The sequence below is a fragment of the Eurosta solidaginis genome, chromosome 3 (genome assembly GCF_040869045.1).
Source record: "Eurosta solidaginis isolate ZX-2024a chromosome 3, ASM4086904v1, whole genome shotgun sequence".
NCBI lineage: Eukaryota > Metazoa > Arthropoda > Insecta > Diptera > Tephritidae > Eurosta > Eurosta solidaginis.
In genome coordinates this window covers 141,713,722-141,740,771 of record NC_090321.1, presented here as the reverse complement: position 1 = coordinate 141,740,771, position 27,050 = coordinate 141,713,722, and the positions used below count along the sequence as shown (strand labels likewise).

The 27,050-nt window shown below is 37.4% G+C and overlaps 1 protein-coding gene across 6 annotated transcripts in view; it reads right to left on the bottom strand.

The window, feature by feature from the left end:
- Nucleotides 1–27,050, bottom strand: part of phyl (phyllopod) — a 413,007-nt gene that overhangs the window by 205,663 nt on the left and 180,294 nt on the right. The gene's annotated exons all lie outside the window — the stretch shown is intronic.

Below are 27,050 nucleotides of genomic sequence, written 5' to 3'. Positions count from 1 at the left end.
AGATTGGCCTCAGAGGTGGAAAGGAGCTGCTGCGGCTCAAATGGTTCGATGACCAAACAACCAGCGAAGTTTCAAAACGGGTAAGTTTGGAAATTTCAAGTACGCTTGATAAAAATACAAAATTGTATATGTATGCAAGGTGTGCGAACGACGAAGATATTTTTTTACCTGCGCAAACGCTATGTGCAGAGATGTTTAAGCAACAAAACGAAGAGTTGCGCGATACTCAATACAAAGTTACTTAATGCAATGCCAAAAATATTTATCGGCATGCCGCACACAAATTTGGTTCGCCCATTGAGTATACTAAATTTCAATGAAGGTTTTACAGCACACGAAACTAAATTAGGGTGGGTACTATTCGGTTCAGATGAATTTTGCCCGCTACAGTGTGTCACCTTCACATTGAGGAAAGTTTGAATGAGTTGCAGAAGTAAGTTGCCGATTACTTTGCACTGGAAGGGTTCGAGACAAAGCTACCTGCTATAACGTCAGTTGCCGACATTAGGGCCCAAGAGATTTTGCGTAGTACGACGAAGCTTGTAGGTCGGTACGAAACCGGCCTTTAATGGAAAAGTGACGACATATCCTTTCCAGAGAGTTACCCTGCCGCATTGAAATATCTTCAATCCGCAGAGCGCAAAATGCCAGGTGATGCTAACTTCAAAAAATGGTACAACAAAAAGATAGAAGACTACGTAAATAAAGGTTATGCAAGAAAGCTAACCTCTGAGGAAGTTGAAAAACGAAGCGTGCGAATATGGTATTTATCAGGCATGCTTAACCAACGAAACGATATCATTTCGTTACGATAATCAACGTTAATAAACGAAACGAAGTCATTTCGTTTCGTTTATTAACGTTAAGATCGTCAAATTAACGAAATGATTTCGTTTCGTTTTCTGCCATATCAAAACGAAATCAAATCGTTTATGTTGATTATTAATTTCAAACCAGGCATGCTTAACCAACGAACCGATATCATTTCGTTACGATAATTAGCGTTAATAAACGAAACAAAGGCATTTCGTTTCGTTTATTAACGTTAAGAACGTCAAATTAACGAAATGATTTTGCTTCGTTTTCTGCCATAACCAAACGAAATCAAATCGTTTATGTTGATTATTATTTCAAACTATGCTGGCAAAGCTGATTGATGGCGGAGTCATTAAAGGTGAAAGCACTAGCCAAGCTGATGGCAACTTTTCTCATAAATTTTGACAGTACGAACATTTCTCTGAGTATTTTTGACATTACCACCAACGAATTACACAAACAAATTACATGGAGTTTGTGTGTGTATGTCCGCTCGCTGTTACCACCTTACAGCTTTACCATGGCTATAGCATTGCCAGAACAATTCAAACATAAAGTATCACGTTTTTGTTAACGTTTTTAACGTTAACGAAAGCTTTTCGTTTCGGTTAAAAACGAGATACAATTTATCTTGATAATTTCTTTATCGATAATATTTCGAAGTGTTTCAACGGAAACGGTGGAAATTTTTTGATAAACGATTAGCTTAACGTTAAGGTGCATCCCTGTTTCAAACTATGCTGGCAAAGCTGATTGATGGCGGAGTCATTAAAGGTGAAAGCATTATCCAAGCTGATTGCAACTTTTCACATGAATTTTGACAGTACGAACATTTCTCAGAGTATTTTTGACATTACCACCAACGAATTACACAAACAAATTACATAGAGTTTGTGTGTGTATGTGCGCTCGTTGTTGCCACCTTACGGCTTCACCATGGCTATAGCATTGCCAGCACAATTCAAACATAAAGTATCACGTTTTCGTTAACGTTTTTAACGTTAACGAAAGCTTTTCGTTTCGGTTAAAAACGAGATACAATTTATCTTGATAATTTCTTTATCGATAATATTTCGAAGTGTTTCAACGGAAACGGTGGAAATTTTTTGATAAACGATTAGCTTAACGTTAAGGTGCATCCCTGGTATTTATCCAATTTTGCGGTATATAATGTTAATAAGGGTAATAAACCAAGGTTGGTAATCGATGCAGCCGCTACAGTCAGTACGCTTATGAAGGGCCCTGATGTTTATGAACCGATACCATTGCAGTCGATATTGTATAAATTTAGAGTAGGGAATATAGCTGTATGCGGGGGCATAAAAGAAATGTTCTATCGTATAAACATACCATAGTGTACCTATACAAGTGTGTCAACTAAGCGATAAACGTCAAAACTACAAACAGCCTCGCTCACCTGATGCAAATCTCAGGTCTAGAGTTGCATTTTTGGTACGTAAGAGTACTTCAAGCTGAGTTGCATTTGATAGTTTAATAAAACTTTGTAGTATTTACAGATGAAATAGTTACATATATTTCCGCGGAAATAAGAATACTAGAAGATTTGTAGCCTGCAACAATGCGGAAACATACTGAAAGCAAAATTTATTTAAATTAGAGTCAAAATATAAAGCGCCACACGTGTAACATGGAAAAATTTCACTTCTAAGGAACTTTACACAAATGCATAAGGGCAAAATTATATAAACGCTTTAGTCGCTTCAAAGCAAAGATAACGTGCGGCGTTTAATTGTTTTTCGTATGGCGTTGTCAAAGCGTAGGCACGCAACCAAAGCATTTATGTAAATTTTTCGATACTTCGCCCGACAGATGAATTAATGAATGGAACACAACCAAAGCATCTGCGTAAATCCGCCTAAATTTTTGTAGTTGTGAAATTCCCCTGCAAATAAAATGGTGCTGTAAGTGCAAACAAATCAAACTCCTATATGACACTACTTTATTTTGTATGTATTTTTCTTGAATTTTCTCTTATATTTTTTGTCGATGGAGCCAATAAGGTTTCAGTACTGGTGTAAGTGTGTGAACTATATTTAAAAAAACTAACGCAATACATGAAAAACACAACGTAGTTCAGTAAAAACAAACAAGCCATAGGGTTTTTTGACATTAGGCTACTTTTTCTTTATTTTTTCTGACAAATGAAAATTTTGTTTTTAGTTTCAAAATTTTGTACATAAAAGCACAACTAAATTCAAAGTGTAAATTGTGTGTGCAGATTCTTGTGTTACACAAATATAGTGAACTTGTGTACAGAAATTCAAATTAAAAAGTTATTCACAATAATTTGGAAAACTCTACGTTTTCTCCGCTTTTTATACTTAAAGGAGTAACCCTCCGTAATAAATTAAACTTTTAATGAAAATCAATAACTCTGAACTGAAAACTTTTCGCCCTGATATAAAATTAAAATGCTGTGGAACAGGAGCAACACTTTTGTGGCTACATAAACCATGTTTCAATCTTTTACGTCTCTGCACAGAACCCTAATTGACCGTTTTCAACCGAAACAACAATGGCAACCCAGATTTTCCCGTTATGCCCACTTAAGCGAGTGCCTGTCAGAAAGAAGTCAATACACTTGTACACTATGAGACATACGTGAAGAAGACATTACTGCACTATGGTTTATCTGGCGCGAGGGAGATACATCAAAGCAGCCCGACATATATGAAAGCCATGATTTTTGGATCTGCCTGTTCACCATGCTCTGCAAGGTAGGTGAAAAGCTTTAATGCATCGCAATTTCAAGACACCTTACCCGAGGCAGTCAATGCAATAGTCAATCGTCATTACGTTGACGACTATGTAGATAGCTTCACGATTGTCGAGGAGGCTATCATATATCGAAAAAAGTAACGGAGATTCACAGCAAAGCAGGGTTCGTTTCAAACTCCACACAATTACTGCAAGCCATTACATTCAAAGATCCAGAGCAGGAGTGTGTTTCGAAAAATATGTGCGGTTCAAAATCAGTATGCGACAAAGTTCTCGGAATGCACTGGGATGCTAAAAGAGATGTTTTATTTTTTAATTTAACATTTACAAAAATACCAATTTCGGTTTTAAATGGCGATCGAAGACAAACAACGGCAGATTTGTTGGGGTTAACCATGTCGATATTTTTTTTTTCTTTATTGATGGCGTATTTATAAAATAATAGAAAGGTTTTCTCGAAAATATACATTTTGTGTATGTACGCTGTCAAATGCGTTAGTTACATATATCAAATTCACATTTAGAATAATTTATAAATAAGTATACGTGGTTTATACAAGTTTTTTAATTTACCTATAAAATTAAGGTTTGATTTCACGTAAGTATGTATTGAGCTCTTACTTATTAAAATGATAATTGTGATAAATTTTACTGTTAGTGTTTTATTATATGGTTTACAGATTAAAATTATAATTGTGTAGTAGGAGAATTTTAACTTGCCTCTTGAAGTCGATCATATTAACACATATCTTAATATTATCAGGCAGTTTATTAAACAATCTTACACCATAACTACGTATAGAATTTGTGCTTCTTTGCGTTCGGAAATAGCAACTCCTTATATTCAATGTGTTTCTGAATTGATATGTTGGATTCTCTATGAAGTTTAGGTCAAGATTATGTTTTATTAGATTATTTTTGATTTTGAAAACAAGTATCAGGTTTGCAAGGTGCTATGCTTTTTGATATCTAGCCTATCTTCATATAAATTAATTGTAGGAGTAATTTTTGGCAGGAATATTTTTAATTATTTTATTTTGTAATATTTGTAGCTCGCTTATTTTGTTATCTGCGCACCTGCTCCAAATTGGGTTTAAATATGCTATTTGAGGCATGATATATGAATCGTAAAGTAGTAGTAAGAGTTGCTTTCTGGGTATATTATTTCTATTTCGATATATGGCGACGTTTAATGGTATCAACTTAAGTTTCAGTGTGCTTATATGTTGGTTCCAATTTAAGTTAGAGTCGAACCATACTCCTAGATATTTCAACTTATCAACCCTTTTAATTGAAGTGTTTTCAAAGTCGAAACTAGGAAAATCACTAGTGGTTGGAATCGATTTATAGTTATTAAAAATAATGAAATTGGTTTTTGCTAAATTAATTTTTAGCAAGTTATAGTCAAACCACTTTTTTATCTTATCCAAGTCCATCTTAACGTTGGCTACCAGTTCCTCTAATATACTTGCAGAGTACATAAACGTGCCGTCATCAGCATAGAACTGAGAGGTACCTTTAAGTTTTAGTTTTAGTAGGTTATTTATGTATAATATGAATAATGTTGCCACTAGTTTTGATCCTTGCGGAACACCCGTTTTGATTTCCATAGTAGAACTTCTAACATTATTCATTTGTACGAACTGTTTTCTTTTTGTTAGAAAAGTTTCGAACATTCTTCGTTCTTTGCCTTCCAACCCTAATTCAGTCAGCTTCCGAACCATTATTTTTAAATTGATTGAATCGAAAGCCTTCGATAAATCTATTGCTAATAGAGAAACATAACTCTTTTTATCGAGGTTTTCATATATGACTTCTGTACACGATAAGCATGCTGCCATCGTATTTTAGCTTTCCACAAAGCCGAACTGGTTTTTATCAATTATCTCATTTTGAGTCAGAAATTGTTTGAGGTTAAGTTGTATGCTTTCACATATTTTTATCGATGGTGGTAAGCTTGGTTATGGGCCGGTAGTTTGAGCACAATTCCTTAGTTCCTCCTTTATGCACAGGAACCACTGAGCCAATTTTAAGCTCATCCGGGTACTGACCTGAACGGAAACAATCGTTTATGAATTTGCTGATCAGATCAGCAAGATCATCTTTATATTTTTTTATAAATTTCGCAGAGGTTCCATCTGGGCCATTGGCGGACTTTACATTCAAGCTATCTATCGCTTTTGTAACTTCGAAGGTATTACACTCTGTTATAGTGAATGGATATCTTATACTGTTTTCACACAGAAACTTAATGATCTCATTTCACCTGCTAATGAAATCGTAAATTTTTTGCTTTCACACAGAAGTAACTGCTCGATTAGTATGAAGGATGAGACAGACAATCATGGCGGAACGATACAAGGTGGGAGCATGGTGACATATCTACAAACAAAAAAAATTCCATGTACTTGTAAACTCGATGGACAAATGTCAAAATCGTACTGCGCCGGTAGTTGATGCATCAAATCAAATAAAAAAGGTTATAAACAGCTGTTCGATGCGGCCACCTTGCATCGTTCCGCCATGCAGACAATGACATTTGCTTTTAAAACTAAGAAACGGAAACGGAAGCGGGACGCTGCCAACAGAGTTGCATTGTGCTTTTGACTTCATTAGGCATTCGATTAGCTACTAATGAAATAATAATAGATTCGAATTTTGTAGGGAAGATTGAGCTCAATAAGCGTCTTAATGTAGAAAATTGCCTTTATTATTCAATAAGCCGTCTGTGTGAAATTAGTATAATACTGTTTTCACACAGAAACTTAATGATCTCATTTCACCTGCTAATGAAATCGTAAATTTTTTGCTTTCACACAGAAGTAACTGCTCGATTAGTATGAAGAATGAGACAGACAATCATGGCGGAACGATACAAGGTGGGAGCATGGTGACATATCTACAAACAAAAAAAATTCCATGTACTTGTAAACTCGATGGACAAATGTCAAAATCGTACTGCGCCGGTAGTTGATGTATCAAATCAAATAAAAAAGGTTATAATCAGCTGTTCGATGCGGCCACCTTGTATCGTTCCGTCATGCAGACAATGACATTTGCTTTGAAAACTAAGAAACGGAAACGGAAGCGGAACGCTGCCAACAGAGTTGCATTGTGCTTTTGACTTCATTAGGCATTCGATTAGCTACTAATGAAATAATAATAGATTCGAATTTTGTAGGGAAGATTGAGCTCAATAAGCGTTTTAATGTAGAAAATTGCCTTTATTATTCAATACTTTAAATTGTGAAATTAGTATTATGTTATTTGCTTGATTATCTATAAAGTTGATTGTATCTGGCATTTCAACAGCTGTAACAAACTATTCATTGAGACTATTAGCGATCTCAATGCAGGGATGCACCTTAACGTTAAACTAATCGTTTATCAAAAAATTTCCACCGTTTCCGTTGAAACACTTCGAAATATTATCGATAAAGAAATTATCAAGATAAATTGTATCTCGTTTTTAACCGAAACGAAAAGCTTTCGTTAACGTTAAAAACGTTAACAAAACGTGATACTTTATGTTTGAATTGTGCTGGCAATGCTATAGCCATGGTGAAGCCGTAAGGTGGTAACAACGAGCGCACATACACACACAAACTCCATATAATTTGTTTGTGTAATTCGTTGGTGGTAATGTCAAAAACACTGAGAAATGTTCGTACTGTTAAAATTCATGAGAAAAGTTGCAATCAGCTTGGCTAATGCTTTCACCTTTAATGACTCCGCCATCAATCAGCTTTGCCAGCATAGTTTGAAATTAATAATCAAAATAAACGATTTGATTCCGTTTTGATACGGCAGAAAACGAAACGAAATAATTTCGTTAATTTGACGTTCTTAACGTTAATAAACGAAACGAAATGACTTTGTTTCGTTTATTAACGTTAATTATCGTAACGAAATGATATCGGTTCGTTGGTTAAGCATGCTTGTCTCAATGCTATTTATAAGTTTTATTTTTATGTATAATTTGGTTGATATCAGTAACAATTTCAATCTTTCGATAAATAATTTCCTTTATAATTGACCACGTTTTATTTCCAGAATGTATGTTTTCTGTTATTTTGTTAACAAAGTATTGTTTTTTCCAAATAGTTGATTTGGTTTCCTTGCAAATATTTCATTGGTACCGAAAATTTTGTTGTAAAAACTGTGGCAGGTTAGTATGGGTTGGCACGATAAAATACCCAATGACATTTACGTTAAATGGTACGAGTGGTATAAGTCACTAGATAAGATAATGGAGTTCAGCATGCCTCGAGTTTATAGTCCGTTTTTTAAAGATTTATCTGCCGAAATTCAATTGTATATTTTTGTAGATGCAAGTGAGCTGGCGTTTGCAGCTGTAGCGTATTTCCGTATAAAATGTTATGACCAAATAACCGTTGCCTTCGTAGCCGCCAAGTCTCGAGGCAGTCCTTTGAAGCCAATGTCAGTTCCTAGATTGGAACTACAAGCCGCAGTGCTTGGAACACGCTTAAGTGGCACAATTACTGAGTGTCACACAATAAATCCTGCTCAAATACATTACTGGTCAGATTCTAAAACAGTAATTCAGTGGATTCGTTCTGAGGCTCGCCAATATAAACAATTCGTAAGTAATCGAATTTCGGAAATTATTCACAAATCTGAGGTAGCACAATGAAGATGGGTACCCGGATCGATAAACCCAGCTGACAGCGCAACGCCAACACAGGCTTGCACTATATCTATGATGGATTCGAAGTGGATTCACGGTCCAGACTTCCTAAAGCAAATGAAGAGGTTTGGCCGGCATTACCGCATTTTTCCGCCAATGATAACGACAACGAAAAAAGAGAACAATCGTAATACACATTACGATTGCACGATGATGCTGTACCTTTCAGCAAATTTTCAAATTACTATAAATTCGTGAAAGTAATGACCTGGGTTCGATACGCCGTCATCAGATTTCGCTCTTGATTAAACAAAAACCACGAAATTCAGCAGTCAACATTTAAAGTTACAGTCGGTGCAATTAAAGAAACTGAGGAGCTGCTAGTTCGGTTGATTCAGGAAACTGCCTTCGTGGATGAGCTTTTGATATTACGAAATAAAAAACAGATTCCAAGGTGGAGTCCGTTATTTACCCCGACACCAGTTTTGGACGCAAAGGGACTGGTGCGCCTTGGTGGTCGTATTGACAATGCCCCGTATTTACCAGTCTGCACCAGGGACCCAGTAATTTTACCAAAGGATCATGCGCTGCCACGACTAATAGTCCGGCATTTCCATGAAGCTTTTTATCACCAAAACCAGGAAGCTATTATATGTGCGATACGAGCTAAATATTGGATCCCGAATGTGCGAAGTCTCCTGAATTCAGTCAAGCGCGAATTTCAAGTCTGCAAAAACGCATCAGCTATGCCGAGCCGTCATCTCATGGGTCAAATACCAGCTGATCGTCTTTCACCATTCGCCAGAGCGTTCTCGTATACTGGTATTGACTATTTTGGGCCAGTAATGGTCTCGATCGGAAGACGGCGGGAAAAGCGATTGGTGGCATTGTTCACATGCCTAACGGGTAGAGCGATACATCACGAGGTGGCCAGGGATTTGTCAACCGACACTGTTATTTTATGTCTGGGAAATTTCGTCAATCGCAGAGGTGTTCCTGTCCGTATAAGAAGCGATAGGGGCACGAATTTTGTTGGAGCCAGTAAAATCGAATGGGTCCAAATCTCCAAGGGCATGGAGCGTGAATGTACTCGTCGAGGAATAGAGTGGGTGTTTAACACCCCTGCTGACCCTTCGACAGGCGGCATATGGGAGCGGATGGTTGGAAGTGTTAAAAGGGTTTTATCGTTCACTTTGAAAGAGGCGGCTCCACGAATCGAGACATTGCAGAGCCTACTTATCAGGGCTGAAAATTTAATTAATTCGCGTCCTCTTACGCATCTGTCAATTGATAATCGTAATGCCGACCATATTTTGTTAGGCTGTCCAAACTATATACAGACTTCTGTTGAATCAGATAAACTTTGTCTCCGAAAGCAAAAAAAAAATGCAACAATGGATACTAGAGTATCTACCAAAATTTAATGGCACAAAAGGGTCAATCCCATTCAGGTGGGGGATGTTGTTATTGTATGAGATGTTAATGAAAACTTGCGCGAATGGAGGCGTGGGATCGTGTTGAAGTTATATCCTGGTTCAGATGGACAGGTCAGACCGGCTCTATCCAAAGCATCAAGTGGCAATCTAATAAAGCCCGCATCAAAGTTAGCTGTGCTGGATGATCGTAGTGCCGACAACTCGCAGGAGCTCCACCGGTTCACGGGGGCGGGATGTTCCTGGCATATGTGCCTAGCCTAATGTTTTCCATAATTTTATACATCTGGTGTTTCTCATATTTTTAATAAAACTGTTTAAGTTTCCGGAAATTTGATATGTACCTATAACGGCTACTTTCGGCTTCACTATTTCTCGAAGAGCCGAGAAGCAAGCACGAATAAGTATGTAAGATTGTAATAATTTGCCTTTAATTCGAATTATATGTTCTTACAGATATTAAAACTCAGTAACTCAGTAACTCATCCTCAGTAAAACTCATCAAAACTCTAACAGATTTTGTGACATTGTATTTTTTCGCCATTAATAAAGAGTTATTAACATATTCGTTCTTCGAAATCCTCGGTATTTTCTTGCGAAGCTTGCCTCCACAACAATTATATTTCTCTACCATGGATACGAAGAAATCACAAATCAACTACCCAGATTGCGCATTCACGAGTTCAAAATTGCTTCGTTCTGCACATCTACATACGTCACAGTTGACTTGAGCGAACAGCTGTTTTATAGTTTTTCTTGCAATATACAAAAGCATGTTTTTGTGTAAATTTCTTTTGTTTTACCTCTTTATATTTGTTGGGCCAATAATTATTCACTTTTTGTGGGAATCTTTTGGAGCTGTTCGACCGATCGTTTTAAGCAAAAAACAATTTTTTTTTTTTTTCTTCTACATATTTCGGTGCTATTTTGCACCTTCCTCAGGAAGTCTGTTTATTTGGAGAAAAAACATACAATAACACTGTGCAACTGCCGGCTGGGTATTGGACCAAACTTTTTTGTAGAGATTGAGGCTTAAGTAGACAAAGTACTATCTCCGTTTTTCGAAGTTAGCCTCCAAAAAATAGATATCGGCTTTCGAATTCGAAATTTTACATTTCGAAATTTTATTTTTTTTTAACGCGTTCAGCAAATTAAAAAAGTAAAAATGTGGTCGTGGTCCGCTCTTTTCCCTTATTTGAAGGACTGAATTCTTTTTTTTTTTTAGAAATTTAGTATAACAGCTATTATACGAGGTGAAAAGTGAGATAGTCCCATGATAGTGGCTACTACTTTCATGTGTGCACATACTCTCCACATGAATTGCTCGTACTGCAATTTTACAAAAAAAAAAAAAAATTCAATCATTAAAATAAAAGAAAACGGCGGACCACGACCATATTTTTAATTTGCTGAACGCGTTAACAAAAAAAAAATAAAATAAAATTTCGATATGTAGAATTTTGAATTTCGAAAGCCGATATCTATTTTGTGGAGGCTAACTTCGAAAAACGGAGATAGTACTTTGTCTACTTAAGCTTCAATCTCTACAAAAAAAGTGGGTTTGGTCCAATACCCAGACAAAAAGTTGATTTTGTCGGATAGTGTAATTACAACATCGACAAATATATAAACATTTTCTACTCAAACACTTACATTGATTGTATTTGTCAATTTTTCTACTTAAAACATATTTATTTAATTAATTATTTGGCAACACTTATTAATTTTTATCTTCATTAATCGCTGTGGCGTAAGCATAACTAATATTGTCCACATCATCCTTAAAGTTGACAGCTTTTTTGATTCTTTGTTGTATTCGAAGGCACTCCAGTGTTAGTCTTGTTTTTTCTCTTCTTTCTACATCTAAAATTTTAACATTTTCGAAATCAGCTGAGTGTTGTTTATTTGTTAAGTGTTGAGAAAGCGCGGTTGAGCTTTTTCCATTTTTGGCATCTGCTCTGTGCTCGGTGATTCTGACACCCAAAGCTCTCTTTGTTGTGCCAATGTATATTTTGTTGCACTTTTCCTCAAAATTCCAATTGCACTTAATTTCATATATGACGTTATGTTGTTGTTCTTTCTTTACTTTGTCTTTTGTTCTTGTAAATATTTTATTAAGTGTTAAGTGTGGCTTGTAGGCAAAGCATGTGTTGTTGTTGTCTATTATTTTGTTCAATGTTTTGTTGTCCGTTAAGCCTGGTATGTATGTAACTCCCTGTATATTGTATTTTCCCGTTCTTTGTTTGTGGCTGAATTTCTATCATAATTTTTAGTTTTGTTAATTGTTGTTGTTATTAGCATATCTAACCCGCGCCGTTAGTCTGCTTACTCCAAACTGGAAAAAGAGGCGGTAAAGATGGGTTTGGTGGTGAATGAGGACAAAACGAAGTACCTGCTGTCATCGAGCAAAGAGTCAGCGCATATGCGCCTTGGCAACCACGCTACTGTTGGCAGCCATAATTCGAAATAGTAAAATAAAAGACTTCGTTTATTTGGGAACCAGCATCAACACTAGCAACAACATCAGCTCTGAAATCAAGCGAAGGATCACTCTCGCCAATAAACGCTACTTTGGACTAGGTAGGCAATTGAAAAGTAAAGTACTCTCTCGGCAAACGAAAATCATACTCTACAAGTCACTTATCGTACCAGTCCTGCTATATGGTGCAGAAGCATGGACCATGACAACAGCAGATGAAGCGGCTCTGGGAGTGTTCGAGAGAAAAGTTTTTCGAAAGATTTATGGACCTCTACGCGTTGGCGACGGCGAGTACCGAAGAAGATTTAACGATGAGCTGTACGAGCTATACGCAGATATAAACACAGTCCAGCAAATTAAAACGCAGCGGCTGCGCTGGCTAGGCCATGTTATGCGAATGAAAGATGATGCTCCTGCCAAGAAAGTGTTTCTATCGGAACCCGCCTATGGAAGCAGAGGTAGAGGGCGGCCCCCACTCCGTTGGAAGGACCAGGTGGAAAACGATTTAAGCTCCCTTGGTGTGACCAATTGGCGCCGGTTGGCAGAGAGAAGAAGCGACTGGCACGCCTTGTTGGGCGGCCATAACGTTTTAAACAGTTAAGAACCAATTAAGTAAGTACGTATGACACTGCATTAGGGTACCCATTCTTATAGAGTACGTTTTTTATTTTTTGCCTGTTATCATTCATGATCGCTGAGTTTGAAAATTTTTTCAATTAGGTTTATTGTTTGTTTGTTATGTTTTTTCTTTTGGGCCCAGGGATGATTCGAGTGCTATTAGTTTTGTGCACCAGTTCGTAATAATTTTTCGATTTTTCCTTATAATTTCAATATCTAGGAAGGATGTGTTAGCGTTTTTCTCTTTCCGCAGTGAACTGGATTTTATTATTTTGAGCATTCAAAGTATTTAATATTTCTTTCACGTCCTGTATTTTAACAATTGCAAATATATTCTACGTATTAAACTATGTGTTTGACATATATGTCCTTAGATTTCAATTCTGCTAAGCTGTCGTCAATAATTTCAAGTACGATGTTTGCCACACTGGGCGAAAGTGGGTTTCCCATCGGCATACCGTATATTTGCTGATAAAAAAAGGGCCATCATAAACGAAGTAATTATTATCTCTTAAGCAGAACTCAAGCACTTTTAGAAATTGTGTTCTCGAGAGGGACGTATGTTTCTCTAAAGTTTTCCATTGTTGCATAATTGCACGTATCGCTAGTTGAGTGGAAATGTTGGTGAAAAGGGAGACCACGTCAAACGATATAAGGATTTCATCTTCGTTGATCTCTATTTACTTAGCTTTCCTTTAACTTGAAAAGAGTTCTGCACATTGTATGTTTTTGAAACCACTTGTTTTAGTATTTTACTTATATACTTAGAGAGGTTGTTAACGTTAACGGACGACGATATCTGACGTAGAGGTGTACTCTCTTTATGTATTTTTGGCAGACCGTATAGTTGTCCCCGTGCGTCATGCGGATGCGCCCCTCGTGTCGGTTGGGCGGGCTTTGGAGGGTATTCATCCGTTGGGTTTATTATTATTATTAACTAAAATGTTTTTAACTGTAAATGTTTTGGAAAAATGTATCGTTCTTATCGGTCAACTCTACTAATTTCCCATCAACTATCATTTTAACATATCTAAACACTATCTGCCAAACGGTTTGTGTATTTTTGGGCTTGATTGAAGGCTTTCAAAGAGCTTGATGAATTTGCTGAGCGTCTGAACAAGCGAGATGCGGGTAAAACCCGGAAAGTATTGGAATCCAGCTATAGTCGTAAAGCTATCGAAGAGGCCGCAAAACTACTAAAGCTTGAACATGAAGATCCAGACAAAATTGGAGAAACATAAAGAGGATAAAGTCACTTAATTAGAGGCATACATTTCAGATTATGAATCTTTATTTGACGATAAAATGTAAGCTTTAATAGAATTGTACATTTATTCAATCCATTTACTATACCATGTTACAGACTATCCACACGAGAACGGGAATACAAAAAAGTTGCCTTTATCATCATACTAAACATGTGTGAAAGCATTCAGTGAAGCATTAAAGAGCTTAATACATGATCATTATCCCATATTAGGCCTGTTGGAATCAGAACTGCATACTGGGAATTTGACGTTACATAACATGTTATTCTACGTACGACCCAATCCAAATACAAAGGAAGTTTTGGCTGGTGCAATTTCGGATATTTAAGAGTATGAATCCCCAGCCAGGCTGCCCACAGTCAGCGTTCTGGACGACGTCGTCACCGCTAAAGTGCTTGGCAAGGGATGGGGAGCAGTAGAAATGTAGCCACGTATACATGTCGACCACTACATACACATATGAGGGTAAATATGTAAACATGTTTAAAAACAAAATAAACGAAAAGAGAGCGCACAGTGGGACTAATAGGGTGATTGAACAAATTAAAATATATTTTATAAAAAGTTCAAGGTAAAAAATTATTTTTTATTTAAACGTCTTTCTTTCAAGTTTCTCCAAGGTACAAAAAACATAAATTTCATCATCAATTCTATAATTATAACATACATATATAAATATTTTTTTTTGGTATTTACTTACTTACTTACTTAATTGGCGCTTAACCGTCTAAACGGTTATGGCCGTCCAACAAGGCGCGCCAGAAGAAATTTAGAATAACAGCTATTATACGAGGTGAAAAGTGAGATAGTCCCATGATAGTGGCTACTACTTTCATGTGTGCACATACTCTCCACATGAATTGCTCGTACTGCAATTTTACAAAAAAAAAAAAAAAATTCAATCATTAAAATAAAAGAAAACGGCGGACCACGACCATATTTTTAATTTGCTGAACGCGTTAACACAAAAAAAAATAAAATAAAATTTCGAAATGTAGAATTTTGAATTTCGAAAGCCGATATCTATTTTGTGGAGGCTAACTTCGAAAAACGGAGATAGTACTTTGTCTACTTAAGCTTCAATCTCTACAAAAAAAAGTGGGTTTGGTCCAATACCCAGACAAAAAGTTGATTTTGTCGGATAGTGTAATTACAACATCGACAAAAGAATAAACATTTTCTACTCAAATACTTACATTGATTGTATATACAAGGCGAGCCAGTCGCTTCTTCTCTCTGCCAACCGGCGCCAATTGGTCACACCAAGGGAGTTTAAATCGTTTTCCACCTGGTCCTTCCAACGGAGTGGGGGCCGCCCTCTACCTCTGCTTCCATAGGCGGGTTCCGATAGAAACACTTTCTTGGCCGGAGCATCATCTTTCATTCGCATAACATGGCCTAGCCAGCGCAGCCGCTGCGTTTTAATTCGCTGGACTATGTTGATGTCTGCGTATAGCTCGTACAGCTCATCATTCAATCTTCTTCGGTACTCGCCATCGCCAACGCGTAGAGGTCCATAAACCTTTCGAAGAACTTTTCTCTCGAACACTCCCAAAGTCGCTTCATCTGCTGTTGTTATGGTATATGCTTCTGCCCCATATAGCAGGACGGGTACGATAAGTGACTTGTAGAGTATGATTTTCTTTCGCCGAGAGAGGACTTTACTTTTCAATTGCGTACCTAGTCCAAAGTAGTATTTATTAGCAAGATTGATTCTTCGCTGGATTTCAGTGCTGATGTTGTTGCTAGTGTTGATGCTGGTTCCCAAATAAACGAAGTCTTTTACTATTTCGAAATTATGGCTGCCAACAGTAGCGTGGTTGCCAAGGCGCATGTGCGCTGACTCTTTGCTCGATGACAGCAGGTACTTCGTTTTGTCCTCGTTCACCATCAAACCCATCCTTACCGCTTCTTTTTCCAGTTTGGAGTAAGCAGAACTAACAGCGCGGGTGTTTAGGACGATGATATCAATGTCATCAGCATATGCCAGTATTTGCACGCTTTTTTGGTATTTAGCGGCATGATTTATTTGAAATACATAATTGCGTCAATATCAGGTTGTATGTTTTTTACAGTGGCAAGGCGCTACTCAAATTTTTATCTGAAAGAAAGTAGCAGCGATTAAGGAATTGCAAGCACCAGCAAACGTAAGAGAATTAAGACGATTTTTAGGTATATCATCTTGTTACCGGCGATTCGTACCAGAGTTTTCAAAAATAGCGTATCCGCTGACAACCATGTTAAAGAAGGGTAACAGATGGAAATGGACCGAAACACAAGAAACAGCATTTCAGACACTGAAGAATTCACTCACCGAAGCACCAGAACTGGCGTGCCCAGATTTTACATGAAGATTCACATTACAAACAGACGCGAACGATTTGGACTAGGAGTAGTCCTCACACAGGAGCTAGATGACGGAGAGCGGGTAATCGCGTACGCTAGCCGCCGCCTTAACAAAGAAGAAATTAATTATTCGCCCACGGAGAAAGAGTGTTTAGCCATTGTATGGGCTATACGCAAAATGCGACCATATCTGGAGGGCTACGAATTCACGGTAATCACGGACCACTTATCATTGAACGCCATCGAAAGCCCTTCGGGACGTATTGCGAGATGGGCGTTGGAGTTGCAACAATACTCGTTCGATGTACAGTACAGGAAAGGTAAGCTGAACGTAGTAGTGGATGCACTGTCACGACAGCCGCAAGAAGCACAACTCAACAGACTGGAACACGAAAACGAAACATCATGTAAATGGCTTGAAAAAAGGAAGGAGGAAGTTACACGAAACCCGGAAAAGTTTCCAGTCTAAATAATTGAAAACGGTGAGTTATATCGGCACATAGCAGTTCAGATCGGCGATCAAGACGCGATCCCGTGGAAGCTATGTGTAGCGAAACCACAACGCGGTAAAGTATTACAGGAAGTGCACGACAGTCCAAGCGCCGGACATATGGGTATCCGGAAGACAATAGCTCGAGCAGCCACAATATACTACTGGCCAAGCATGTTTCGCGATATAAAACCGTATGTACAACAATGCCCAACCTGTCAAATTTACAAGCCTAATCAACAGCAAGCAGCGGGGAAAATGTTAACCCAAATTCCAGAAGAACCGTGTGCAACGGTATGCGTAGATTTCGCTGTACCATTACCAAGTTCGAAGCACGACAATACCATGGTTCTAGTATTTCTAGATCGTTTCACCAAGTGGGTAGAGATCGTACCATTACGTAAGGCAACAGCGGATAGCCTCATCAAAGCATTTAGAGACCGTATATTATCACGATTTGGAGTTCCGAAGGTCATTATTACAGACAACGGCGCCCAGTTCACGAGCAGACAACTCAAGAGACTCCCTCAGGACTATGGAGTAAAGCACCACTTATCAGCACCCTATACACCACAAGATAACCCAACGGGAGGGCAAACCGAAACATCAAACGGATGTTAGCACAATTCACGGGAAAAGAACAACGCAACTGGGACGAGTTATTACCAGAGATAATGTTAGCACTAAATTCGAGTGTGTGCGAGGCAACAGGGTACAGCCCGGCATTCTTGGTACAAGGACGAGAGCCACGGATCCCCAACGCCCTATACGACGAGGGAACATTTGGCACAGACGAGGCCACAACAACGGCAAATGAAAAAGTAGCGAAAATCAAGGATATATTTCAAATGGTACGAAGAAACCAGCAACGTGCGTCGGCAGAACAGGCACGACATTGTAATTGCGGAGAAGGAAGAGGAATCCGGCAATAGGCGACAGAGTTTTGGTAAAGGAACACCATCTGTCTAAGGCAACCGACAACTTTGCGACCAGACTAGCACCAAAATACAGCGGGCCCCATAGAATCACGAATTTTTTTTCGCCAGTCATCGTCGAACTGGACAAAACGTTTCAAGGAAAGAAGAGAACAGCACATCTAAGCGAGCTTAAACCATTTTATGAAAACAAGTAAATCAACGGAGAAGGCGAAAGCGCAACAAAACCCTCCACAGATGCCCATCTACATCTTTGCAAACACAACCGAAGAGTAAAATCACCGAAAACTTCAATGAAGGCGTGGCAGGAAGAAATCTGATGGTAAATACCAATATGAACAAGTTTCATAAATTTCAATCATTGCCCTAATAATTATTACAATTACCTTAATTTTATTTTCTATTATTATTAGTTTTAATTATAATGCTCTAATAATCATAATAGCACTGTTGATGATCATAGTAATAATCACAATACATTTATATTATAATAGCCGTGTTTTTTTCAACGCGTATACGTTTGGTTTGCGCGTGAAAAAAAACGCCTATCATCGCTTAGATAATGCTTAGGAGACCCATCTAGCGGCCGTGGTTAAACAACTAGCTGCAGCTACAAGGTGTACCGAAAAGCGGAGACATAACCCTCTGTTGTATTTCTGTGTATAACATATAGCTGAATCAGTTGTGATAAATAGTGGACGCGCATAGAATACTTAAAATTAGTGCAGAGGGTGAAACATAGACACATATTTCAGTTACATCTGAGTATAATGCGTATTGAAATTTAGTAAAACTAATTTTATAGTAGCAATTTCAGAGATATATTTAAAGTTTGTCGCTTAGCAGTCCATATAAAGTTTAAGCGTAAACGTGGTATTTTGCCAGCCCTGTCACCCAATTTTTACGCCACTCATTTATAGATACTAATCAACCTGACCCTTATTACATGCTATTCAATATGTGCGTATACATAAAAAACAATTAACATATGTATATTATGCATTGACATATGTTGCATATACATATACTCCTACATATAAGTTTACTTAGTGAAACACGCGATCTTCGTGTCGCGAATGATTATGCAAATGCTGTCAGTGGCGAAATGGTGTCATTTTTGGCAAACGTAGAGAGCCACGAACAAAAGACTTGATTCGCGTCAATATTAAAAAAAAAAAGTAAGGAAGGCTAAGTTCGGGTGTAACCGAACATTACATACTCAGTTGAGAGCTTTGTAGACAAAATAAGGGAAACTCACCATGTAGGAAAGTGAACCTAGGATAACCCTAGAATGTGTTTGTATGACATTTGTATCAAATGGAAGGTATTAAAGAGTATTTTGAGACGGAGTGGGCCATAGTTCTATAGATGGACGGCATTTAGGGATATCGCCACAAAGGTGAACCAGGGCTGACTCTAAAATTTGCTTGTGCGATATGGGTATCAAATGAAAGGTGCTAATGAGTATTTTAAAAGAGAATGGGCCTTAGTTCTTCTGTAGGTGGACGCCTTTTCGAGATATCACCATAAAGGTGGACCAGGGGTGAATCTAGAATTTGTTTGTCGATATGGGTGTCAAATGAAAGGTGTTAATGAGTTTTTTAAAAAGGCGTGGGCCTTAGTTCTATAGGTGTACGCCTTTTCGAGATATCGCCATAAAGGCGGACCAGGGGTGACTCTAGAAAGCGTTTGTACAATATGGGTACCAAACGAAAGGTGTTAATGAGTATTTTAAAAGGGAGTGGGCCTTAGTTCTATGGGTGGACGCCTTTTCGAGATATCGCCATAAAGGTGGACCACAGGTGACTCTGGAATTTGTTTGTACGATATGGGTATCATATGAAAGGTGTTAATGATTATTTTAAAAGGGAGTGGGCCTTAGTTCTATAGGTGGACGCCTTTGCGAGATATCGCCATAAAGGTGGACCAGGGGTGACTCTAGAATTTGTTTGTACGATATGGGTATCAAATGAAAGGTGTTAATGAGTATTTTAAAAGGGAGTGGGCCTTAGTTCTATAGGTGGACGCCTTTGCGAGATATCGCCATAAAGGTGGACCAGGGGTGACTCTAAAATTTGTTTGTACGATATGAGTATCAAACGAAAGGTGTTAATGAGTATTTTAAAAGGGCGTGGGCCTTAGTTCTATAGGTGGACGCCTTTTCGAGATATCGCCATAAAGGTGGACCAGGGGTGACTCTAGAATTTGTTTGTACGATATGGGTATCATATGAAAGGTGTTAATGAGTATTTTAAAAGGGAGTGGGCCTTAGTTCTATGAGTGGACGCCTTTTCGAGATATCGCCATAAAGGTGGACCACAGGTGACTCTGGAATTTGTTTGTACGATATGGGTATCATATGAAAGGTGTTAATGATTATTTTAAAAGGGAGTGGGCCTTAGTTCTATAGGTGGACGCCTTTGCGAGATATCGCCATAAAGGTGGACCAGGGATGACTCTAGAATTTGTTTGTACGATATGGGTATCAAATGAAAGGTGTTAATGAGTATTTTAAAAGGGAGTGGGCCTTAGTTCTATAGGTGGACGCCTTTGCGAGATATCGCCATAAAGGTGGACCACAGGTGACTCTGGGATTTTTTTTGTACGATATGGGTATCAAACGAAAGGTGTTAATGAGTATTTTAAAAGGGCGTGGGCCTTAGTTCTATAGGTGGACGCGTTTTCGAGATATCGCCATAAAGGTGGACCAGGGGTGACTCTAGAATTTGTTTGAACGATATGGGTATCAAACGAAAGGTGTTAATGAGTATTTTAAAAGGGCGTGGGCCTTAGTTCTATAGGTGGACGCCTTTTCGAGATATCGCCATAAAGGTGGACCAGGGATGACTCTAGAATTTGTTTGTACGATATGGGTATCAAATGAAAGGTGTTAATGAGTATTTTAAAAGGGAGTGGGCCTTAGTTATATAGGTGGACGCCTTTGCGAGATATCGCCATAAAGGTGGACCACAGGTGACTCTGGGATTTTTTTTGTACGATATGGGTATCAAACGAAAGGTGTTAATGAGTTTTTTAAAAAGGCGTGGGCCTTAGTTCTATAGGTGTACGCCTTTTCGAGATATCGCCATAAAGGCGGACCAGGGGTGACTCTAGAAAGCGTTTGTACAATATGGGTACCAAACGAAAGGTGTTAATGAGTATTTTAAAAGGGAGTGGGCCTTAGTTCTATGGGTGGACGCCTTTTCGAGATATCGCCATAAAGGTGGACCAGGGGTGACTCTAGAATTTGTTTGTACAATATGAGTATCAAATGAAAGGTGTTAATGAGTATTTTAAAAGGGAGTGGGCCTTAGTTCTATAGGTGGACGCCTTTTCGGGATATCGTTATAAAGGTGGACCAGGGTTGACTCTAGAATGCGTTTGTACAATATGGGTATCAAATGAAAGGTGATAATGAGTATTTTAAAAGGGAGTGGGCCTTAGTTCTATAGGTGGACGCCTTTTTGGGATATCGCCATAAAGGTGGACCAGGGGTGACTCTAGAATTTGTTTGTACAATATGGGTATCAAATGAAAGGTGTTAATGAGTATTTTAAAAGGGGAGTGTGCCTTAGTTCTATAGGTGGACGCCTTTTCGGGATATCGTTATAAAGGTGGACCAGGGTTGACTCTAGAATGCGTTTGTACAATATGGGTACCAAACAAAAGGTGATAATTACTACTTTAACAAGTAAGGACGGGACTGTCTTCGGCTATGCCGAAGACTTCATACCTTTCATGAATGGGGGCTGAACAATAATCTTATCCCGTTCGTAATCTCCGAATAATCGGATGTATAAGATAAGAAATATCTAGTGAACAGATCTACATACCTAAACGATTTATAAAATAAAGAATAGGTAGGTACTTTGTGAGAGGATGCAAAGCTTCACGTTTTTTGTGACCTGCATGTAAAAACTATGACTACGAATCACGTATTTCAAAAATATATGACGTAAACGTAACTATTTGATGAAATTTAATGAATTTTGAAGCTTCTAGCCGTAAAAAAGGGGCAAAATTGACAGTTTATATGGGGTATATAATATATATACCACCGATGTCTATGGTTTTTTTCATACAACAATATATGCTATATACGTAAGCATTTGGTGAAATTTGAAGCTTCTAGCTGTTAAAATGGGGCAGAAATTGCGCAAAGTTTCTTATCTGAACAATCAGTTATTTGAGATATATACTATATATACCACCGATCTCAATGATTTTTTCAGACAACAATATATGCTATACACGTAAACATTTGGTGAAATTTGAACATATCTAAACGATTTTTAAGATAAATATAAAATAAAAAATAGGTAGGTTCTTTGTGTGAGGATGCAAAGCTTCACGTTTTTAGTGGTCTGCATGTAAAAACTATGACTACGAATCACGTATTTCAAAAATATATGACGTAAACGTAACTATTTGATGAAATTTGATGAATTTTGAAGCTTCTAGCCGTAAAAAAGGGGCAAAAATGAAAATTTATATGAAGTATATAATATATATACCACCGATCTCTATGATTTTTCAGACAACAATATATGCTATATACGTAAGCATTTTGTGAAATTTGAAGCTTCTAGCTGTTAAAACGGGGCAGAAATTGCGCAAAGTTTCTTATCTGAACAATCGGTTGTATGAGATATATACTATGTATACCACCGATCTCAATGATTTTTTCAGACATCAATATATGCTACACACGTAAGCATTTGGTGAAATTTGAAGCTTATAGCTGTTAAAATGGGGTAGAAATTGCGAAAAGTTTCTTATCTGAACAATCGGTTGTATGAGATATATACTATATATGCAACCGATCTCTATGATTTTTTCAGACAACAATATATGCTATATACGTAAGCAATCGGTGAAATTTGAAGCTTATAGCTGTTAAAATGGGGTAGAAATTGCGAAAAGTTTCTTATCTGAACAATCGGTTGTATGAGATATATACTATATATACAACCGATCTCTATGATTTTTTCAGACAACAATATATGCTATATACGTAAGCAATCGGTGAAATTTGAAGCTTATAGCTGTTAAAATGGGGTAGAAATTGCGAAAAGTTTCTTATCTGAACAATCGGTTGTATGAGATATATACTATATATACTACCGATCTCTATGATTTTTTCAGACAACAATATATGCTATATACGTAAGCAATCGGTGAAATTTGAAGCTTTTGGCTGTTAAAATGGGGTAGAAATTGCGAAAAGTTTCTTATCTGAACAATCGGTTGTATGAGATATATACTATATATACAACCGATCTCTATGATTTTTTCAGACAACAATATATGCTATATACGTAAGCAATCGGTGAAATTTGAAGCTTATAGCTGTTAAAATGGGGTAGAAATTGCGAAAAGTTTCTTATCTGAACAATCGGTTGTATGAGATATATACTATATATACAACCGATCTCTATGATTTTTGCAGACAACAATATATGCTATATACGTAAGTATTCGGTGAAATTTGAAGCTTCTAGCTGTTAAAATGGGGCTAAAATTTGCGAAAATATATATATATATATACTATATATACCACCATATATATACTATATATACCACCGATCTTTATGATTTTTTCAGACAACAATATATGCTATATACGTAAGCATTCGTTGCAATTTGAAGCCTCTAGCTCTTAAAATAGGGCAGTAATTACGAAAAGTTCCTTATCTGAACAATCGGTTGTGGGGGATATATACTATATATACGACTGATCTCATCAATTTTTTCAGGCAACAATATGTGCAATATACGAAAGTATATGGTGAAGTTTGAAGCTTCAATCTGTTAAATTGGGTAAGATATTACAAAAATCCTCTTTTTCTGAAAAATCGGTTGTATGGAGGATATATGCTATAGTGGTCCGATCCGGTCGGTTCCGACAAATGTCTAATCGGACACCCAAATACACCCGCTCACCAAATTTTATCAAGATATCTCAAGAATTGAGGGACTAGTTTGCATACAAACAGACAGACGGACAGACGGACATGGCTAAATCAACTCAGCTCTTCAACCTGATTATTTCGGTATACTTAATGGTGGGTCTATCTATTTTCCTTTAAGGACTTACAATTTTCGGTTTCGTGACGAAATTAATATACCATTTCATTTTCATGAAAGGTATAAAAAGGAGTGGACATTAGTTCTACAGGTGGACGCCTTTTCCAGATATCGCCATAAAGGTGACTCTTTAATGTGTTTTTGTACGATATGGGTATCAAATTAAAGGCATTAATGAGGGTTTTAAAAGGTAGAGGTGGTAGTTGTGTATGTGAAGGCGTTTTCGAGATATCGACCAAAATGTGGACCAGGGTGTATATATGTAATACCACGAACAGTATTTCTGCCAAGATTCCAAGGGCTTTTGATTTCGCCCTGCAGAACTTCTTCATTTTCTTCTACTTAATATGGTAGGTTTCACACCTGGCGGCCACCGTGGTGTGATGGTAGCGTGCTCCGCCTACCACACCGCATGCCCTGGGTTCGCACCCCGGGCAAAGCAACATCAAAATTTTAGAAATAAGGTTTTAAATTAGGAGAAAATTTTTCTAAGCGGGGTCGCCCCTCGGCAGTGTTTGGCAAGCGCTCCGGGTGTATTTCTGCCATGAAAAGCTCTCACTGAAAACTCATCTGCCTTGCAGATGCCGTTCGGAGTCGGCATAAAACATGTAGGTCCCGTCCGGCCAATTTGTAGGGAGAATCAAGAGGAGCACGACGCAAATTGGAAGAGAAGCTCGGCCTTAGATCTCTTCGGAGGTTATCGCGCCTTACATTTATTTATTTTTTTTTCACACCTATTTTACAAAGTTTTTTTCCAAAGTAATATTTTGCGTCAATAAACCAATCCATTTACCATATTTCATCCCTTTTTTCGTATTTGGTATAGAATTATGGCATTTTTTTTATTCATTTTTCGTAATTTTCGATATCGAGAAAGTGGGCGTGGTCATAGTCGGATTTCGGCCATTTTTTATACCAGTACAAAGTCAGTTCAGATAAGTACGTGACCTGAGTTTAGTCAAGATATATCGATCTTTGCTCAAGTTATCGTGTTAAAGGCCGAACGGAAGGACAGACGGTCGACTGTGTATAAAAACTGGGCGTGGCTTCAACCGATTTCGCCCTTTTTCACAGAAAACAGTTATTGTCCTAGTATCTAAGCCCCACTTCGTTCGCGTTTCTTTTAGTCCAAAATTATAATGATGGCCGGTCCTTTTCTGCGGAGCCGAACTGCTCTGTTTCCAAATTGTTTCAACAACTGTTGTCGGTTCACAATAGACATCAGTGTTGCACCAATTTCGAAACAGGGTGATCCTTTTATTTAGCATATTTATTATGCTACTGTTAAAATCCATCTTTGATAATGAATTATCGCACTATTTCGGTTTTTCGAAATTTTCGATATCGAAAAAGTGGGCGTGATTATAGTCCGATTTTGTTCATTTTAAATGGTGGTCTGAGATGAGTGCCCAGGAACTTACATACCAAATTTCATTAATATACCTCAAATTTAACTCAAGTTATCGTGTATACGGACAGACGGACGGACATGGCTAAATTAATTTCTCTTTTCGCCCAGATCATCTTGATATACAGAAGTCTATATCTATCTCGATTAGTTTATGCCGTTACGGGGTACCGTTATGCGAAAAAAAATAATATACTCTGGGAGCTCTGCTCAGCTGAGTATAAAAAATGTGTTTGCCAAAGCACTGCCGAGGGCCGACCCTGCAAACGTAAGAGTTAAGGCATGTAATCCCGATAATCTTTCTGAATCCCGGGATCTTTCGGGATCATTCAGAGACTGTTATCTTGGAATTATGGTTAAGCAATAATAAAAAGTTCGTGTTGTACACTTTAACACATGTGTTCCATATAAAACTTTATCCGACTCAAAAGACTTTATTTATTAAAATATCCATAAAATATTACATCGTCTAACTTGTTACACATATAACCCACAGTTGAGGAACCTATTTCAGGCTGCACACTAGTAGGGGAAATTGTAATTATGCTGCATTTCTTAAAGTACAATCCGAGATCCATCGGATATAAAAATGCCTAATTTCTTTGAAATCAGATCATTGAGATTTGTAACGTCTAAAGAAGGCTGTACTTTACCAGGAAAGAAGAATGGGACTCCCGGGACTCGATGCTTAAGTAAGAGTATAACTCAAAAAAAAAAAAAAAATTGTCAATGCATAATTGTTTTTTATACGCACATACTGAATAAAAACAATAATAGTCAGGTTGAATAATAGCTATAAATAACATTCAAAGCGCTATAACTTCTTAGTTTATTGACTCAGCGAAATGGATCAAAAGTAACAATGAATTTGGAAATACTTTCTAGTAAAACAAAAAGGATACTTTAGGGGGAATAAAACCCAATTAAGTGACCTAATCAATTGAAAACGAACTTCATAGCTCGAAAAGACATTAAAAACAAAGAGGCAGATTTACAAGACCAAAATAATGATGTATCAATATTAAAAATTGGAGATCAAATAAATAAGTTACAATTAAAAACCAGTTTCGGTTTTTTTCGAAGGATCAAAATAAAATAAGCTTCAAACTTAGAGGCTGACTTTTACAACGTTTTTTCTTTGCGACCCGGTCTAGTGTCATGTTATTTGAGCACGGGATTCTAAATTTCAAAATATCGAAAAAAGCGAAACAAATTTTTTTCGGCTAAATAAAAAAAGTGTCGCTTATTTTTTGATAAAGTATATACTAAACAAGTAAGGACGGGACTGTCTTCGGCTATGCCGAAGACTTCATACCTTTCATGAATGGGGCTGAACAATAATCTTATCCCGTTCGTAATCTCCGAATAATCGGATGTATAAGATAGGAAATATCTAGTGAACAGATCTACATACCTAAACGATTTTTAAGATAAATATAAAATAAAAAATAGGTAGGTACTTTGTGAGAGGATGCAAAGCTTCACGTTTTTTGTGACCTGCATGTAAAAACTATGACTACGAATCACGTATTTCAAAAATATATGACGTAAACGTAACTATTTGATGAAATTTAATGAATCTTGAAGCTTCTAGCCGTAAAAAAGGGGAAAAATTGACAGTTTATATGGGGTATATAATATATATACCACCGATGTCTATGGTTTTTTCAGACAACAATATATGCTATATACGTAAGCATTTGGTGAAATTTGAAGCTTCTAGCTGTTAAAATGGGGCAGAAATTGCGCAAAGTTTCTTATCTGAACAATCAGTTATTTGAGA